Source organism: Capsicum annuum, chromosome 1, assembly GCF_002878395.1.
Source record: "Capsicum annuum cultivar UCD-10X-F1 chromosome 1, UCD10Xv1.1, whole genome shotgun sequence".
In the NCBI taxonomy this organism is placed as follows: Eukaryota; Viridiplantae; Streptophyta; class Magnoliopsida; order Solanales; family Solanaceae; genus Capsicum; species Capsicum annuum.
In genome coordinates this window covers 209,050,347-209,071,993 of record NC_061111.1, presented here as the reverse complement: position 1 = coordinate 209,071,993, position 21,647 = coordinate 209,050,347, and positions in this window count along the sequence as shown.

Here is a 21,647-nt window from a genome sequence, read left to right as displayed (position 1 = left end):
AACTAAGAACGTTTATGCACCATGAACTTCTTAATTTAACAGGAAGGAGAGAGACCTAAGAGAATTCTTGAGTATAAATCTGAAGTTTAATGAGAAACTTAGTCCTCCTTCAAGAAACAGAGCAACATCTATGTTAAAGTGGAACTCAAAGTGCTGAAGGCGTCCTTTGTACTCAACTATATAATTGAAGTTCCTGTTTATTAGTGGTGAAGGATATTTCTTTTCTTCTGTACTAATTTTCAACTTATTGCTATTATGCGTCTCGTATGAGTTCTTCCGCAAATGTTTAGAGCAATACTGAGCCTTTCCTGACCCTATTTTACTGCTGCAACCATTTGTTGTTGGCTTGTCCTCCAAGAATGTGGGTAGTTTACAGATTTGCTATGAAGTTATTAAATATACTTCCATGTTGTCATTATATATTTGAGGTTCCCTGCTCGTATTGTAATTTCGCTACTCTTTGAGACCGCCGGCTGTGACGACGTAAGCCGTCATTATTAGGAAACGCCTAGATATTAGTGCGGGGTGCGGGTATAATCCGGATTTCTTTAGTAAAAATATATGCGGGGCCACGTATGTTAGAATTTCGGAACTTAAAGGAAGTTGGATTGGGCTAACGTCAGCCTGCTATAGCGGGATTTATTCTGATATAGCAGTGAGCATGCCACTATAACAGGATGATGCAGACCAGAGTACCCACTTAAGCGGGTTTTATTTCCTTCCTCGACTTTAGTTGAAATAAACGACGTGGGATGCTCCAAAATCCGTTAGGGTTGCCTCCCACATCTTGGAACAATGGAGAAGGGGAGAAAGGGGTGCGGATGGGTGCAAACCCATGGATATTCAAGTATTAGCGTGTCCGCGATCTTGGCAAGGTCGGATTTCGCATTCGGTCTTTCCTACAGCTGGTTGGCATCCAGATAAACTAAGGTTAATTATAGCATAGACTCGGGTTAGAGAGCATGATTGTAACATGGATGGACAGGAGATTTTATGTCTAGGCCTTCGGGTTCGGAGTGAGGATGGCTAAAAATTGTTAGGGTCCAAGTGACGTACAATTATGGTTGTTTGTATACATTGTCATGTTATGTTATGTTATGTTTATGCTAAAATTTGCTGGCTCACTGTTGTATGACCCATATTTGGGGTAGTGGGAAGTATGGATCAGTGGTTACTAGTTAAATCGTAAGGCAAATGATAACACCATGTAAGGTGTGGTGAGCTTCTAGATGATCTAGGGTGGTAATCCTTTTTGTAGCTTTCAGAACGTAGCTTTATGAATGTGTTGTGATTAAGACCCTAACTGATAGTAGGTGATGGTATGGTAGTTTATTTCAGTTTGTGCTATATGTGCTTTTGATGTGGTCAATTTAAAGGATTTTTATGTGGTATGATTTGACCTACCCCATTGCTAAATGTGGAATGTTTCGATATTTGGAACATTTTCATGAGTTATTGGTGAAACAGTATCGACAGATACTTGTGTCTAGGATTTAGTACATGGATGGAATTTGTCCCATGTAGGTCATGTCTAAAGGGTGGATGCATCACCCATAACGTACAGTATGTACGAGGATCAAGCGAATTTGACAGTTTTATGAGTGAATCAGGGATTATATTTATATGCTTGATATATTTGGAATATTGTGTTATCCAGTTACTTGTCATATATTGTGACTTTATTATTAGAGTCAGGTGTTGGCTGACTTGGATATTGTTATTAGAGTCAGGGTTGTTGACTCGATTTTTTGTCGCTTGTCTTGAACTTGTTTGAATGGATTTGACTTGCTTGCTTGATGATAATATGTTAATTTGTTGATCTAATATGCCCAATTGCTTATTTGATACTTGTGTGTTGGTTAAGCATGTATTAACTTGTGGTACCATACTCCAGTTAGGTCCCAACTGTTTGCCATTTGGTTAGTAACTCTTATCGTGGCCTGGCTTGTTATATTACCTCAAGGAACATCACGACCTACAGGCAACACCGACGAGACCTGGGACTGAGGAGGTTAAGGTTGATTGAAAGGTTTTATGCTAGCTAGATAGGGAGAAGGATAGGTGTGAAATAAATTTGAGCTAATGTTTGGGGAACTGGGTGGACAGGTCACATATCCGGAATGGGCCTTCTTCAAGTATACTAGGTGACTTATTGGGTTCTTGACTTAGGTCTAGGACCTTCCTTGTTGTAGGTATCCTTAGAAGTTATGTTACCCTTGGTGTAAGTGATCCGGGGTGGTAGAATCGAAAGAGAAAAAGTGGTGTCTCAAAAATTATAACTGAAAGTTAGTGAAGGGGTGAAAGGGAACATGTGGGGGTAGGTAATGAGTCCAAAGAACACATGTTTTTCTTTTGAATATTTATGTTATATTTGTGTAATTCGATTCGGGTCAACCGATGAGGCTTATTAGTATGTGTGATTTGTACTGATGTACTGATGCTACTCATGCTATATCCTTTTCGGGGTATAGTTTTTGGCAAGGATCAGTGTTGGTTTCTTGGCTATTGCGGTAGTGATCTTTCAGCAGCTCCTACTCATCTCACGCATTGTAGATGTCACGACCCAAAAACAAGGGTCATGATGGCACTTGTCTTGGCATACCTTGACAAGTAAGTCTATCACCCAAACTGATACGAATAGAGAAAATGACAGAAATACCCCAAGGTAAGGCTTCTAGAATGAAGCCGAACCATAAAAATAATCATAACAATGTGGAAAGAACTTATCCAAATACCAATCATGTCCCAAAACCAGGTGTCAATAGTGTAAGAACTACTAATACAATTCAAGAGTCAAATATATCAAAAAAATAACCACAAAGGAATAATAACTGTCTCTGAATACTTATAAAGACATAACTAGTATAGAAAGATAGAGGTGAACTTCGGATGCATAAATGTCCAACCGATATCTTGGAAGCTCCAATAATCGCCCGAGTCAAGTAAGCTGAGGTGCACTCGAGTTAGGACCTGCACCGAAAGGGCACAGTAGGCATGAGTACGGTCCACTTGTACTCAGTAGATATCATAGGCCGACCAAGCAAACTAGTAAATAAAGAATACAAAATATACACTAAGGACACGTCACCTCCAATCAGAAAATGTCCCACAACTGTAGCCCACACCGCTTGCACTAACAGTTCTAATATATCTCACATATATTACAAAAATACACCAAGATATAGAACATAAGTATACATTATGTTACATATAATTAGAACAAGAGAGAACATATAGATACAAGATCATCAAATACAAGTAAAGGAAGGTAAGACAAATACATAGATGACAAGTCAATAAGGCAATACAACACAACATAAACACAATAAAGTAAGTGCAATGTATATGAAAATGATGATGATGATTCACGAGGTTGTCGCACAATCTATAGGAACGTTGCACAATCTCCATATACACCTACGGAGCTAATTCATCCCGACGTAGGACCCATGGGGGGTTCGTCAACCCATATACAATCCATATATCTCATATCTCCTTTCCGGCATATCCCTCAAAAAAGGTTTTATAAGGTGTTACAATATTTTTAAAAAGGTGTTGCCATTGTTTCTCAGATGTTGCAACGGTGGTACCAATGTTTCATGAATGAGTATGATATGAAGATGTAATGCTCACGACCCATCACAATACGTATGTCCACAGCCAACCACATATATATTTCCACAACCAACCACAATAATACATTTCCACAACCACATGAGCCAATATCCACTCATTATTTTCATTTTATCCATGAATTTTCACATGTCTTATATGCCAATAAAGTATTAATATAATCACAATACACCAATGGTACCACATTAAACAATACAATACAAATGTTCACATGTATTCAAGGCTATCAATATCACATAGGACCCCACACGGTCAAACATATGGGAGATTTCATCAATGGATTTTCTTTCACCCTTTTGAGTCCCAACATTAACTCACATCCTTAATTTGATTCTTCGTCAGAGCCTAGAGTTCATGAATATTGTGAATTTCTTGATAATTCAATTCCTTATTATCATTGAGATATAAACCCATGTTTACTATGAATTTAAGTATCATTGCATGTCTATAATTTCTATTCCTTATTATATTATGTAATCCATGATTCTCAGACTTGAGTTATAAAATTTCTTATTTTATTTAATTTATGGGAATTGTCATAGTAGTTGCATTCTTTAGAGATGGCGGGTAATGAATATCTAATGACCTAGTATTTCATGCATATATTTATGAATATTCAGTTCTTCAGTTTCATGATTTGAATACTTTTGGATAAAACACTTATTTTCAGTCTTAAAAATATTAATATTATTAAGCATTCCAGTTATCAGTTGTTATTTCATTAGGAGTAGTACTTAGCATTGAATGGACGCAAGGAAGACGGCTAACCCTTCAGTTGGGTTGAGACCTTTAGTAAACGCCCTTAAGTTCCAGAACTACAATGCCACCATTGGTTCTAAAGGGTCACCCGTCAGACCAGGCTTGATATCTTGGTCCTTCTGGACATCAGTTTAGTGGATCCAAGTCAGTTAGTGTTTGTACCCTTGGCAAGGTAATGAATATCGTTTCAGTTGAGGTTAAATGTTGGGCCCCATCTAGATCGAATCAGGATATGATAATTAACAGTAGCTCCCACAGTCCATGGTTCAAATTTCAGATAGTTCCATGAACTCGTATTGAGTTATCCAACATATCATACAACTGATTCTTAATACTTGGTCTTGCATCAGTTTATCATGTTACATGCATTATCTCTCCCTATGTCATTTATTTCCTATCTCATGTACTTTGTACATTCAAAGTACTAATCACATACTTTTTTGGGGCTATATTATTTTATAATAAAGCTTCTGACATTCAACATCCGGATCATGCATAGTACGATATCCTACTATATCAATAGCAATACTTTAATGAGTCCTCATCATTCGAGTCCTTAGCAGTATCTTTCATTTATGTCCTTTTAATCTTCATACAGTTAAAGTTAGTTGGGGCCTTGTCCCAATAACTTGTCTTAGTAGAGACTTTCAGACATATAGTTTGATGTTTAACTTTGTGGTTTTAAATTCAAATATTGTTGCTGGTTTTGATTATTATGTTATTATTTAGTTCAGCTTCTGCACAATGTTTTTATCAGTTATGTCTGTATTCATAGTGTCATGTCAGGCAATGGGTTAGCTTAGGATCACTTGTGGCTCTAGACATTGTGTTATGACTAGGAGTAGTCTCTGATCGTGACATAAGATGACCATATTTCTTGCAACGGTAGCTTTGAGTTTATCCATATTCCTACCCTCTCCTTTTCCTTAAGCTATAAATGCAACAGTGGCAGCATTTTCTTGATGAAAAGAATTTTGAGTGATGAGATGTTGCTCTTCACGAAGTAATTCCCTAAAAAAAACATCCAACGAGGGATATGGGTCATGGTTCATCAAGTTGGAATAAACACTTTCAAAATCAGATCACAACTTTATCAAGTTGGAATAAACACTTTCAAAATCAGATCACAATTTTTTCAAAAATTGATCTCGCTTACTTTGCTCGTGAAATCCATGAATGATAGAAAGAGATTCAAAAGGTACTTCAGCATAAATGATATCGGTTAATTCATCTCATTTATTCTAAAATCCAGAGAAATAATCTTGAACAGAGACACCTCCTTAAGAGTAAAAAGCAATTTTATGCTCTAACTGAAAGCGTCGTGTGTTATGGTCTTGGTTGTAAGCCTTTTGTAAATAATCCTGCATGGCCTTTGCTATCTTGTATGGCCTAAGATTAAGAACAATAAGAGGGTCAATTGACCCTAAGATCCATTCCATTCACTGAGCTTTATGTTGGGTTCGAAATCGAAAGGGCGTCATGCAGAAGTTTACAGTTTGTAAACCATGGAGATGATAAATCAGATGACACAAAAAGCTATGGTGAAAACATACTATTAATATGGTTTGGCCAAACGGCCTACATATAAAAAACTAATATTGAAAAAAACATAAAATCTATTGGGAGAAAATCTCCCCCTAAACAAAACTCTTTAAAAGACTACATTGTGGATATTATTATTGTAGTGGTATGAGAAGAGATGTCTTCTATGTATAGAGTTTCAAAACCTTTCCTCCAAGAAAGAGGTTTGCCAAATATGGAAAAGTTTTATATTTTCCTTTCAGGAAAAGTAAAGTAATTATGATATTACTTTTATTTTCTTTCTAAGAAAAATAAAACTTAAATTTGGTAAGAAAATCAGGGGAAAAACCTTAACAAATCTCTCCTTTTTGGCTTGATTTTCTTCACTTGATCCGCCTTCTTCTCATCTTTAATCTTTGTTCTTCACATAGTCTTCATCACTGCTGTTTGACATGCTTAAAAATGGAGATTTTTTTGGTTAAAAGTATATGAGCCCTTTCGGGTTAAAAATATTGGACCCCTTTGTAGGGTTAAAATTAAGCTTTATTTTCAAATATGTAACAGCAGGATTGTTGAAAATAAGATTGAAAATCGTCTCCACATGTAGGTTTTTGACATATATCTTCATTATCATCAAATTTGTTGCAACTTTGTTCTCAACATGTCCTCAATCTGAACCATCGAATCATTGAACCATAGGCTCTGATATCACTTGTTGGGTTCGAAATCGAAAGGGGGTCATGCGGAAGCTTAAACTTTGCAAACCATAGAGATGATAAATGACACAAAAACTATAGTAAAAACATACTATTAATATGATTTGACCAAACGACCTACATATAAAAAACTAATATTGAAAAATATATAAAATCAATTGGGAGAAAATCTCTCACTAAACAAAACTCTTTAAAAGACTACATTGTGGATACTATTGTTGTAGTGGTTATAGAGTTTCAAAACCTTTCCTCCAAGAAAGAGTTTGTCATATGAAAAGTTTTATATTTTTCTTTCGGAAAAAATAAAAGTAATTATGATATTACTTTTATTTTTCTTCTAAGAAAAATAAAACTTAAATTTGGTAAGAAAATCAGGGAAAAAATGCTTAACACTTTATAGGATCGTTAGGAGTAGGATTGCTTCCATCTATATGTCCTCATAATTCTTTTACGGTGACAAATAGTTGGAATTGCAATTCCTTGTCAGAGCAATTGTTTTCATTGAAACGAACATGGAAGGATTCAAACTGATGTGACACCATATTCTTGAACGCAATGATACCAAATAACTAGAATAACCAAGATTGAATTCCCAAGATGCTTAGGACTGTTGACTAACAATAAGCAGTAAGCAGAACAGAGAGTAAAATTCCAAGATGCTTAGGACTGCTAACAGTAAGCAGATCAAAAGCTTTCAAAAAATAAAAAAAATCTGCTATGTATCCCCTAATATCTGCTATTTCCTAGTTGTTACATTTCTGGGAATATCTGTTATATTTAAGTGTTAAATTGCTATATACATAAATCTTTACAGAGATACATATTTATACTACAGCTTATGATATTCCTATCAGAAATCTGGCCACATATCACAATCTGTCTATTATCCTAACAATACAGTCTATTTTGATAATGACAACATGAAGAATCAAATCAACACAAGCTGAACTGTTTTATGAAGGAAAATAAATTGAGAGAACAAAAACGGTCTTTTGTACGTCGTACAAGGAAAAGGAATAAAAAGCACGCAGCTGCAACAAGTTTAACAAAGAGAAATCATAAACTTTTTAGACTGAAGCATTTGCACTTTCCTATGGGCTTAATTGGTTTCTTGAACATCCTGTCAGAAGCATTTGGGTGGAAACCGACTCTTTACATGTTATGAATGTTGTCAGGCGAGTTGCAAAACCTTCTTGGCAATATGAACCTACTGTTGAAAAGATTAAAGAGTTGATTCATAAGTCGAGATGACACATTATGACAGACAAGCCAATGGTGTGGCTAATTCGTTAGTTGGATAAAGTCATCTATTGGACGCAAAGAAGGGTTGACAAATGACAGCTACCTTCCTGATTAGATCTTTTGGTGAGCTCACATGTTACTTGTGACTACGACTCACTTTTTCTCCTTCAAATTATTATGGAAACAATCCTAAGGGAGCAAGCCAGTCTCCATAAATTAGAAGCTATTGTATTGTTTTTCAAGTACTAACAAATCTTCTCGCCATTCAAATCCCCCTCCTTGTAACCTTTTAGCATTATCTATGAAGTATACTGCTAAGGTGGATTTACATAAGTTTTATGATTTCTTTTCTAGTTTACTGGATATTAGAAATATGTGGATAGATATGGTCATCTTCTTCCACTAGTAGTGGTTTGATAATGATAGCATGAAGTAAGAAAAATAAAGGTCCAAAGGGAACTTACTCATGAGCGGTATTTGTACCCACCCAGACCAAAGTCTCAAGATCGGATGAACTCTGTAGAAAACTGCGAATTCCAGGGAAATCCAATGGCTTCAATTTTGTGCTAAGCTGTACGAATTTTCAGCTTGATGGAGGAGGCTGACACCCTTCCAATTCCAGAATAGACAGGTACTTATAAATCAAATAGATAAACAAGAATATGTCAAAACAAGGAAATGCTGCATACTTAATAAATGACATGCAAATTGTTAAACAATGTACAAGGTTGGTATGGAGATCCAATTTTTAAACACACTGAAATCATTCACGTGACCTAAAGATTATGATCAATGTAAATGAATCTAAATTTTTAAAAATATTTATCCTCAGTTTTCTGTCCATTGCAAACTATTTATTCTCAGTGTTCGTCATCCAAACGTTTGTCCAAAAGGTCTTGTTTTCAATCTCCTGCTACTTTGATACTGAATACTGTCACTACTAAAGTTAATAAACTAATGAATTTAATAGAAAATAAGGTCCCAAATCTGAAAAACAGAAAAGGATATTCTGAATTTGGATAGTGAAGAATATGAATAAACCCCGATGCACCAGTTGCCTACTTTAAGATTCTCCACATGAGCAACACTGTGAATGTGAATATTGAAGATATGTCTCAAAAATAAAGTAGAAGTAGCTAACTATTAGTAGTTTTAATTCAAGAGTTCTATGTGGCTTAGACTTAGGAATTAGTTATCCATTTGTTATTTGAATTTGAATAGAAGTCTAGTTAGAAATATAACTATAAATATAAATTTTGAGTTATTAATAAAACAATTTCCTTTGACAATACAATTGCAGTATTTTTTTCCTCCAAGTCGTTCTTTGCTATTTCTTTAATTTCAAAGCTAGAAATCAATAATTGGTATCTAGAGCCATTTTCTTGAGAGATTTGTGATTGAGAAGAATTTTGAAAACAACTTTTCCCAAATAGCTCTTCTTGTCTTTGATGGTGAGAATTACCAACTTTGGGAAGTAAGAATGAAGACTTATTTTGAGAATTTAGATCTTTGGGAGATCGTGGAGGAGGATTATGATGTTCTTCCGTTGGCCGATAATCCCACAGTGGCCTAGATCAAAAGCTAAAAGGAAAAAAAAATAGATAATCAAAGGCAAAAACAAGTTTGTTTGCTAGTGTATCTCCAATAATTTTCATGATAATTATGACCCTTAAATCAACAAAAGAAATTTGGGATTATCTGAAGGAAGAATATACAGGAGATGAAAGAACATAAGGCATGAAGATATTGAATCTAATAAGGGATTTCGAATTGCAAAAGATGAAGAAATCTGAGAACGTCAAAGAGTGTACTCAGACCGATTTTTTGGCATTGTTAACAAGATAAGATTGCTCGGCACAAAATTTAAAGATTCAAGAATTGTCGAAAAAAATCTTGTTACAGTGCCTGAAAGATACGAAGTATCAATAATTACCTTAAAAACCACAAAAGACTTGTTCAAGATTACCTTGGTAGAATTATTAAATACAATGAAGGCATAAGAGCAAATGAGGCTTATGAAGTGGAATGGTATGGTTAAAGGAGCTTTGACAGCTAACCATAAGACTCAAAGCAAGAGTAATAATTCAAGAAAAAACTACCCACCTTGCCAACACTGTGGCAAAATAGGTCATCTTCCATTTAAATGTTGGATGAGACCAAATGCACAATGCAAAATCTGCAATCAGCTTGGTCATGAAGCTATGATTTGTAAAAATAAATCTAAAAAATATGAAGCAGATGCCCAAGTCCCCAAAGAAGAAGAAGAAGATCTCTTATTTGTGCCAATATATTTTTCAACCAAGAAATCTGATTATTGGATGATTGACAGTGATTGTACAAACCACATGACATACGACAAAACTCTTTTTAAAGGGAATATCATGTTGAAAGCGTCTTCAATTATGAAAAAAAAATTAAAATTTACAAGAAAAATTGACTTCTTCGATTTGGAGAAAAAATATTTTTAACCCAAGTAGACCATTAGTCATGTGAACAAAACAAATGTCATTTTGACTAAAGTATATATTTTTATTTTTCCTTTTTAGAGATTTATTTAAGAAAAAGCCAACGGAGTCAATTTAATTCATTTTTTAGATAGGATGAATTACGTGAGAAAGATTATGAAATAAGCGAGGAATTCGCAATAAATAAAATGGCAACAACGCGAGAAATCACTAGGTTAGTTAATTAATTAAAATTAGAGTTAATATAAGAGAATAAAAGATTAAAGTTGGGGTTGGGCCCCTTTTAGCCCATCAGTAAGACACCCAGTCTTTGGGCTTGCAATTTTATGAACTTTAAGTCCATTTCCATGCATGTATACCAGGTGTATATCACAGCCATTTTTTTCCGCGCGTTTTTGTATATTATCGTGTATACTTTGCGTATTAGCGTAGAAAAATCAGCATGTCCGCTTCCACTCTTAATATGAACCCAATGTCAGCTGCCTTACAGTGTATATCAGCTGTATATAGGTGTATACCAGCCTGTATACTTGTCCTTTGGTTCATGTTGAAGCTTTGACATGGAGTTTGACTCAACGGATATGCAAGAGGGAAGTCCATTTGGACTCATAGGGGTGTCATATGCAACAAAAATAGTAAGGGTTAGTGAATGCTCAAGAGAACAATGGTAGAATAGACTAGAATAACTACAGTCAAGCGATCATCATTTATACTTCATCATATTTGCAACAATCAGTAGATGGCAAGAAATATGGAATTGAATCATGAATCAATCACACTCTTGTGCTAACAATTCAAAGCAGCGACCTTAATATGCAAATGGAGTCAATTCACATAGATTCGACTCTAATTTTAATATGCAATTGAATGGCTAAAACAATTGAGCTAGTAAATGTCAAGGCTCTTAAGCATATGCAGAATGTAGTACTAATATACATATAGTGAAATTGTCTGTAAATATGTTCAAGTAGTAAGTAACAATGACAAGAACATATAACTCTTGAATCTTTAGAGAAATATTTGTGAACAAATACTTAACCATTAATAAACATGCCTAGAAACTGGATATACCTTTGTAAAATTAAAACCCCAAATTACCAATTTCATCACGCGTTAAAGAACAAACTTAACGTAACACATGAGTACTCAAACGGTGAAATAATTGTTACTAATATTGGTAAACTTGTGAATATTTGCAAGATCAAATGTGCCCATTCAATTAATTAAAGGTCAAATATGCTTAATCAGTCATCACAAAGACCCAAATCAAAATTTATCGACAGTGTGACTAACCCAAAAAAATAAAATCAACAAGCATCAAACCATCAGTCGCAGGACAGAGCTAAATCAGATAATTCCAATCCAACACAGACCTTCTCATCTCTATTTCTCAAATCGCCTATGAAAATTAAGGAAATGATAATTTAATGGGAAGAACAAGAGAATTACCTTTTTTTGGCAGCGATACTAGGATGACGAGCTTTTGATCGAACAAAATTTCACCAAAATTTAACTTGCTTCCACCAAAATTTCAACCTTGACCCGCTGGAGTTTCAATTTCTCGTCTGAATTTTTACTTTCGTTGGAATTTTTACTTTCATCGGAATTGACTCTCGAGAGAAAATTTCAATTGCGTGAGGTTAGAAGCATGCGTCTTCCTAACCTCCAAGTTTTCCCTGAAATTTCCCTATTTTCCCTTATCCTTCAACGTCTATTTATAAGAGAAATTAGGAGAGAAATAAGGTTTTGAATTTTTGAAAAAAAAAAAGATGGAATTCAAATTTGAAATTTCAATCAATCCTGAAAAATTTTCACATCCACAGTGAGACAAAGGCCATTAATGACCTTCGTTCTTAAAAATTAGTGGACAAAAAAAGGACGTTTGGTCAAAGGGCAAGTTAATCTTTTGCCCGAAATGACAAACAATGGACTAAACACCTAAAAATTCTTGATTTTTTAGCCACAGATGGTTGTACCGAAGGGGTAAAATGGTAAATGAGGATGCCGGTTGGTTGAAGCTGTTGTTATCGGGTGTTTTTTTGGACCTAATATAGTCTTTACTTTTTTAAAATTTACATAAAATTTTATTTTTTAACTTTACTCTTGATACATATCAAGAAAAATCCACATCCTATTTTTACTCCATCATTAACTCATTCAAGATTTTCTTCCCTAATTATTAAAAATTAAATCATCTTCCTTCCTGATTTTTTTCTTTCATTAATGCTTAAATCATTTTCCTTCCTGATTTTTTCTCCTCCATTAATGCATGCAACTTTTTTTTTACTCTCTTAAAATCTCTCCCATTTTAAAAAAAAAAAAAATCTATTGATACATATATAAATTTATTTAGTTATTCATACATGTTTATTCTTTTAATGGTGATTCATATGAATGATAAATATGATATCATTATATGGGTATTATGGTGATTCATACGATAAATACATTTTGCATGATTTTAACGGGTGATACATATGATATTAATGGGTGATACATAATGTATTATGGTGATTCATATGGTAGATACAATTATTTATTTTAATTATTGGGTTATTCATATGATATTAATGGGTGATATATATGGTATTATGGTGATTCATATGGTAGATACAATTATTTATTTCAATTATTAGGTGATTCATATGTTATTAATGAAAGGTAATGGTGTAGTCAGGGTATGAAACAAAAGTAATAATATTTAAAAAGAAAGACTAAAAGCAGAATTGAAACATAATTAAAATTAAATCTAAAAAAAAGAAGACTAAAATTAAAGACAAAAAGGGATAAAAAAGACCAACAAAAACATATCTTTCATAATTAAAGACGAAAAAGAGAAACATAATTAAAACACCTAAATTAAATAAGAGAAAAATTAGATATTTTTTCTTAAATAAAAGAATACAATGAATAAAAGAGAATCTGTTACTTCCTTAAATAAATATCTTGTCAGTTTCAAATGTATCACCATATAACATATGTATCACCATTTCAAAAAACTGGGATAAAATAAAATTAATAAAATAGTCAAAATTTTATGTAATATCACTTAAAGATTGAGGGATTTATGTAAGTTACCCTAATATTATATGGGGGCTGATTTGAAGTGAATTAGGCCACGTAATTGTTGTTATTATTTTGTTGGGCTGAAATTGTTTTAGACCTAAATTGGGGCAGTTTGGAGTAATTTTCACGAGGGAGATGGTAGAAATTAGGAGATTTTTGGGATTTAGGGATTTAGGCCATTTATTAAATAGCCAAAATGAGAATATAGACAATTATATTTAAACTTAGCCTAATTAAAATTCAATTGATCAACTGTATTGCAATTATGATCAATTTGATTTTCAATTAAGTTCTAATTTAATAAATTGACTAAATTAAAATAATATGCGAAACAAAATAACGACCAATTCAATCCCAAGCTTCTTAATCTAATAAAATCAAACAAATATTTACCAAATAAATTATTTTTAAATCAAGATTTTATCTATGTGAATCCATATTTCAGATGCCCTTGATTAAAACTTAATTTTCTGTAAAATCATATGATTTTGTATGCATAAATGCAAAAATATAATCTCTACTTAAAACGACTAAAATTATCTAGATAAATACTTTGGAAAGATCTTATTTGGATAAAATAAATGTTGCAATTTTATTTAAAATTAAAGAAACTCATAATTGAGCTTAGTCGTGGAGGGCAAAAATTAGGTGTCAACAACTGCCCCCTCCCTTTGGATAGGGTGGATGCAAGTAATCCTGGATAAAGGGAGTTTGACGTTCCTAATTTTTGTCCGACCACGCATTTATTTCTGACAGAGACTGATTTTCACATAAGTTTATAGAGTTATGGCCAAACTCTGATATCGGGTTCCTACGAATCTCAAGTTATATGACAATTCAGGCTACTTGTAGTTCATAAAGCTCGATTTAAAGTATGATTTTCAAAGAATTCATGAGCTATTTTGATTTTCAAATTTTGATGAAATCGAAAAGATGAAGAATAAGCGAATTTGGGGAGGTTGGAATGCAGTCGAGTTTTCCACATGAAGCTTAGCCTACATATCTCTGAGACTCAGGGAATCAACTGCTTGTAGTTTGATTCAAACGGTGGAGAAGTTAGTCTTTTACGCCAAGACGGCCTTTGGCTTAGGACGAGCGACAGACAATTGAGCTAGGGTTAGAGGTTTGTAATTATCTCAATTATAAAATGTGGGGCCCTCACAAATGTAAATATGAGCTACATAGACATAATTTCCAAAACTCTGGGTGTATGTCACCCAATTTGAAGGAAAAGGAAAGTTACTTTCGGCGTGAGTTTAGAAATACCCTAAAAGTAAAACTAAAACCAAAATCCCAAAATACCCATATGCCTTCTGATTGGGATGTGGGTTGATGGTGGTGTAAGTCATATTTTTATCTCGCATTCAAAGAGTTTGATGTTCCTCTTTGGACTATGTCCCAGTTCGCTACTAAGAAAAGGTTTCACGTTGTGCTGCATCCTTTTTAGAGTCGTCTACACTTGTGATTTTGGTTTGAGATTTTCATCCTTTCGGATGCTCTTGACAATATCTCAAACAAAATTGTTAGTGATAAACATAATTCACTAAGAGATCTATAGTCTTTTACTATGTCTCTGCGTGAGTTGCTACCTGAAAGATGTCATCCTCCCTTGTAGCTGTTTGAAAGAAAACAATACTTTTTATAATTGACACAACAACCCTTTTGTTATTGGATAAAATAGTTGTTTTGACGGTTGAAAATGTTCTTCAAAGTTAGGTATCCCTCTTGGGCACCGACGACACGTATAAGGCGGTCCCTGCAACCGCATAGTTTTATGCTGATGTGGAAAAACTTTTGATCACCTATAATGCTTGTCGTATGTGGAATGATAACCCCTTCGGCTATCGATAATGGTCTTTTGCATTGACCTTGGGTAAGTTGAATTATCAATCTTTGGATAATCTTGTGCATTATTTGATGTTGGCTATGAGACGACTTACAAATATCCTTTAAGTTGCTAGCTTTTGAGAAATCCTGCATATTATCCAACCTTGGATAAGAGATGACTTATAGATATCCCCCCAATCGCTAGCTCTCAGGTATTCCTGCATATTATCCGACCTTGGATACAATATGACTTATAGATATCTCTCAAATTAGTATTCTCTAGGTAATCCTACGCATAATTGATCTTGTTTATGACGCGGCTTATAAAGAACCCTTGGACCTATCAATTTTGATAATCTTGCACATCTTTCGATAAGGATTTAGTTGTGACTTATGGACAACCTTAAAACTATCAATCTTTGGGTAAACTTGCACACTATCTGATTAGAATGTTGTTGCGTCTTACAGATGACCCATATTCTGTTAACTTATAGGTAGTCTCGCATATATCCTATTTCAAATAATGTGACTTATAGACAATACTTGGATTGTCAATTCTTGAAAAATCTAGTACTTCATATGATTTTGGATAGCGGCGTATAGATATCCTTCGGACCATATGTTTCTTGTGATCCTATAGTGAATGCCATTAAATATTTTGTGATTAATTCCCTTGAAGTTGATGAATATCTCTTAAAGCTAGAAGGCTTTGCCTTTGATTGATTTGATCAGATATGAATGCTTCAGAATATCCTTCAATGCCAGACTCTTTTGTCTCTACATGATTACCGGATATATATGGAAATGATTCAGAATATCCTTCAATAATAGACTCTTTCATCTTTGTATGATTAACAGATATAGAAGACTTTGAATCAATCATGGGCATCATATGCAATATGGAGATGACATTAGATTGTCGTCTCTACGAAACTAGTCGGAGAAGGAAATATAATCTTTAGGATACGGCCTTTACGGCATGGTTATTTTGCATAGCCCTTTCGGCATGTCCCTCTTGGCATGACCCTCTCGGCATGGCCCTTTTGGCATGGCTCTCTCGGCATAGCCCTTTTGGCATGGCTCTCTTGGCATGACCCTATCGACAAGGCCCTTTAGGCATGTCCCTCTCGGTATGGTCCTCTTGGCATGATATGATGTAATAGAAAGATGAGGTAGAATGCAAATAACTATACATTGATAGTAGCAAACATCACCTTCACCATTCCATTAGCATGTTAGACCTTCTACATATACCATTTTGAATATTGCATCCTTGATTTGTTGGGGATATGAGTATGTCATCATTTTATTTTCACTTCTAATGATACCTTCAACCATAGAAAGCCTATTAGTTTTGGGAAACTCGGTTGTTTTCAGCTTCTAACCATCCTAACTCTTTCTTATCAGCCTTGGGATGTTTGGCTTTCTTGTATTCATTTAAACCAAAGGAAATATGTTGAATTATCAGTGCTTTTGTTGGTTTATATTGGCTTTAGGATAACCTGCATCCATAGAAAAATTGTTAGTTTTTGGTAAAATGGATCTGTGTTGACTTCCTTGGTCTTCAGCTCCTGTCATTGGCATCATCGAGTTCTCATCTTCTTCATGTGTTTGTCATCTTTTGAATCCTGCTTCGACTCCTCGAGTTGTTGGGTGTAAGGCAAAATCATAACATAAATAAATTTAATGTAAGTACTTTTGCAAATAATTGAATTTATAAAAATCCTTTTATAAGATTGGGAGGAGTCTTTGTTAATTAAGTCATGTCATGTATGAGCTTTAATGAACATTCTTGGCTCGAGGCGTTGAGCCTTTATAGCTGAAGGTCTATGAAGTTGACTTTGCTCTTTCTATGCCAAAATCTTTGTTGTCATCTTTGAACTCCTTAGTACTATATGGTGGAAATTTTGAGGTCTTCCTCAAAATTTCTGCCCCAGTTACTATATCTCTCTCAGAATTTAATTTGGCTTGCGTGAGGATGATCTTCTTCTTTTGAATTTTTGAGATTCCTTCTCAAAAAATTTTCCCCAGTTTCCATTTTCTAGGATGACATGACCGAGCCATTGTGGAGCCTACGTATCTCGCTAGACAGGAATCAGGTAAAACGTAGTTCCCACAATATAAAAAAGAATGAATTATAGTTAAAATAGTGACCGAAGCTGGCAAAGTCCGCCTACGTATCCCAAGTCATGACGTAGTTTAGGATAATATAAATAAAGTTTCCTAAGGGCTTGAACTAAGTCGACATAGGCCGCCTACCCATTATCTTCTTGGAAATTCATATCAAACGTAGTTCGTACATAAAAGGAAATGAGATTTTAAAGCTACTACAAAGCATAAAAGTGATTATAGATGATAAAGCAATTACAAGAAAATGAACACAAAGAAACCCATATCAGACATAGTATCTCTTTACTGCATCAGAATTGATTGGCTTGGTCCACCTTTGGCCATCCATTTCCGACAAAATCAAGACTCCTCCAGATAGCACTTTGTAGACGATATATGACCCCTGCCAATTTGGAGAGAACTTCTCCTTATACTCCTCTTGGTGAGGGGATATGCGTTTTAGCACCAATTGTCCAACTTCAAACGTGTGAGCTCTTATTATTTTGTTCAAAGCATGAATCATTCATTGTTGATATAATTGGTCATGGCATACAACGCTCATCCATTTTTCATCAATCATCATAAGTTGTTTATGATGGGCTCGAACCCATTCTTCATTACTCAAACCCGTTTCTTGGATGATTCCTAAAGATGTTATCTCAACCTCATCAGGTATTACTGCTCTTGTCCTATAAACTAGCATATAAGAAGTTTCCCCAGCCGAACTTTGTGCTATCGTACGATATCCCAGCAAGGCATAAGGCAGCATATCGTGCCATAATCGGTGACTATCAACCATCTTTCTTAAGATCTTTTTTATGTTCTTATTTGCAGCTTGTACTGCTCCATTCATTTGAGGGCGATATGAGATTGAATTTCAATGAGTGATCTTGAACTGTTCACATATCTCTTTCATCAAATAACTATTCAAGTTTTCTTCATTATCTATGATGATTGAACTGGTGTCCCAAATCGACAAATCAAGTTATTTTTGACAAACTCTACTACTACTTTCTTGGTTACAGCTTTGTAGGAGGTAGCTTCTACCCACTTAGTAAAGTAATCAATAGCAACTAAGATGAACTTGTGTTTGTTAGAAGTTGGTGGCTCAATCGGGCCAATGACATCTATGCCCTGAGCTGAAACGGCTAGGGCAAACTCATAACATTGAGTTCATGTGAGGGCACTCGAATCAAATCTTCGTGTATTTGGCACTTGTTATATTTTTGCACAAACTTGATACAATCGTTTTCCATTGTCATCTAGAAATATCCAGCTCTTAGGATCTTCTTGGCTAGAGTGAACTCATTCATATGAGGTCCACACGTCCCAGCATGAATTTTTTCAAGTAATTTTGTAGCTTTAATGGAATCTACACATCGCAAACCCCAAATATGGGGTGCTCATGTAAAGGACTTCCCCATTCAAAAAGAAATTATTGGCCATCCGACAGATTGTTTTCTTTTGATTGACGATTGCAAATTCAGGATACTCCCCAGCTTCTAAATACCTCCTAATATCGAAGCTTTCCATCTGATTCAGCCTCAACGTGTGCATAATATGAAGGTTGCTCCTTTAAACTTATTTCCAATGGATTAATATAACTTTGATCCAGATGTTAAATAATGGAGGATATAGTGGCCAAAGCATCGGTGAATTCATTTTGTATTCTTGGAACATTCTTGAATTCCACTTCCTTGAATCATCTGCATAACTCTTGTACCAATTCCATGTATGTCATGATTTTAGGGTTCTTTACAACCCATTCACCCCGAACCTGGTGAACCAATAGATCAGAATCTCTAATGACTAGTAGTTCTCGAATATTAATATCAATAGCCAGTATAAGACCTAGAATACAAGCCTCATATTTAGCCATATTATTGGTGCAAGGGAAACGCAGTTTGGCGGTAATCGGATAATGTTGACCAATTTCTGATATTAACACTGCCCCAATTCTTGAGCCCTTGAAATTAACCGCCTTATCGAAGAACAATCTCCAGCCCGGGTACATTTTGGCAATGTCTTCCCCTACGAACAATATCTCTTCATTTGGGAAATAAGTTTAGAGAGACTCATACTCTTCATCAACTAGATTCTCCAATAGGTTATCCGCTAGGTCCTGCCTTTTGATCACTTTTTGTTCACGTATATAATTTTGTACTCACTTAAAAACAGTTGCCATTTGACCAATTTCACCGTGGGCATGGCCTTTTGGAATATGAACTTTAGTGGATCCATTCTAGAGATGAGATACATTGTATATGACGAGTTAATGCCTCAGTTTCTGGGCTAGCTAGGTCAATGCGAAACACATCCTTTCCAATAGTGTGTAACAATCTTTATATGGAGTGAACTTCTTACTCAAGTAATAAATTAATCTTTCTTAAATTAATCTTTCTTACTTTCCAGTTTCATCATATTACCCTAAGACATATCCAAATACATTGTTTGAGACTGATAAATACAACAACAGAGGGCTTTCTTCTCTTGGAGGAACTAGTACTGGTGTACTGGATAAATAATCCTTGATCTGGTCAAATGCCTGTTGGCATTCCTCGATCCATTTATTTACCACATCTTTCTTTAACATCTTAAGGACTAGTTCGCAAATAACCATTGACTTGGCTATGAACGTTTTAATGTAATTCAATATCCCTAAGAAACTTATAACTTCCTTCTTCGTCTTTGGAGGAGGCAGTTCTTAGATTGTCTTAGTTTTTGAGGGGTCGAGCTCAATGCCCCTTCTACTAACTATGAAACCTAACAGCTTCCCGATCGTACCCCAAAAGCACACTTATCAAGATTCATCTTCAAATTGTACTTCTGCAACCGATCAAAGAACATTCTCAAAAGATCCAAGTAGTCTGAACTCTTGCGAGATTTGATGATCACATCATCCACATACACTTCAATCTATTTATGAATGATATCATGAAATATGGTTTCCATGACTCTTATATACGTAACACTAGCATTCTTGAGACCGAAGGGCATCACCCTATAGTGATAAACACCCCAGGATTTGATGAAGGTCATTTTCTCTGCATCTTCTTCGTCCATCAGTATTTGATGATACCAAGCAAAGAAATCCATGAATGATTGTGTCTTATTCCTCGTACAGTTGTTAATGAGAATATGGATATTGGGTATTAGAAAGTTATCTTTAATACTAGCTTTATTCAAGTCTCTGTAATCGACACAAATTCTGACCTTTCCGACCTTCGTCGATACTAGAATAATATTGGCTAGTCATGTTAGATACTTCATGACCTCAACCACATTGGCTTGTATTTTCTTAGTGACTTCTTCCTTGATTTTCAAACTCAGATATGGCTTGAATTTCCATAGCTTTTGCTTCACAAGATTGAACCCCGGATCAGTTGGAAAGTTATGCGATACAATATCTGTACTCAATCCTAGCATGTCATCATAGGACCAAGAAAATATATCAATGTATTCTTTAAGAAACCGGACGAGTTCTCTTTTTTATGCCTTTGTAAGATGAACACTGATTCTGGTTTCTTTGACTTCGTGGTAATCACCCAAATTTAAAACCTCGATATCCTCTAGGTTGGGCTTTTCTCGATCCTCAAAATCTTTCAATTCCTCTGTTAATCGGTCTAGGTCCATTGTTTCTTCATCATAGTCCTCCCATTCATCATCACTTGCTTTGATTTGTTCATTCAGTTTTTGACATAACATGACATTGGCAGGTTTTAAGTTATTATTACTGAAATCATAAACAACATAAGTTAGATTATAATGATTGAATATTGCAGTAAAAATATGTTTATAATAAGGTAAGCTTTGATTGAAATTTAAAACATTATAGACATTAGCTATTATCCACACCAGTGCGAGTCTGGGCCTTTTGAGAAACATAAAAATAAAAAATAAGGTAAATAAAACTTAAAGGGTGGATCTCGAGCCTCATTCAAACTATCAAAAATTTTGCAAAAGTTGAATTTCATACTTTCATCTATCACATCAATTGGGGAATCATGATTGGAGTGAAAGTCCAGTTCGACAGCTTCTCCCTTGGTTCATCTTTCTTGATCTTGGTCTTCTCAGGAAAATCCTCCATAATAGCATCACACTCTTCAAACAAGTTCCTTACTCCATCCTCGAGACCATCACATGTAGGCTTCACAGATACAGGAAATGACTGGTAGTGTGGAGGTAACCTCTTTACCGATTCTAGTCTTTTCTTCTTTATCTCTCTTTCACCTGTTTTACTTGGCACATAGCCTAACCCATATTTGAACAACTTCTATGGAATTGCGACAGGCTCAATGATTCCATCCAA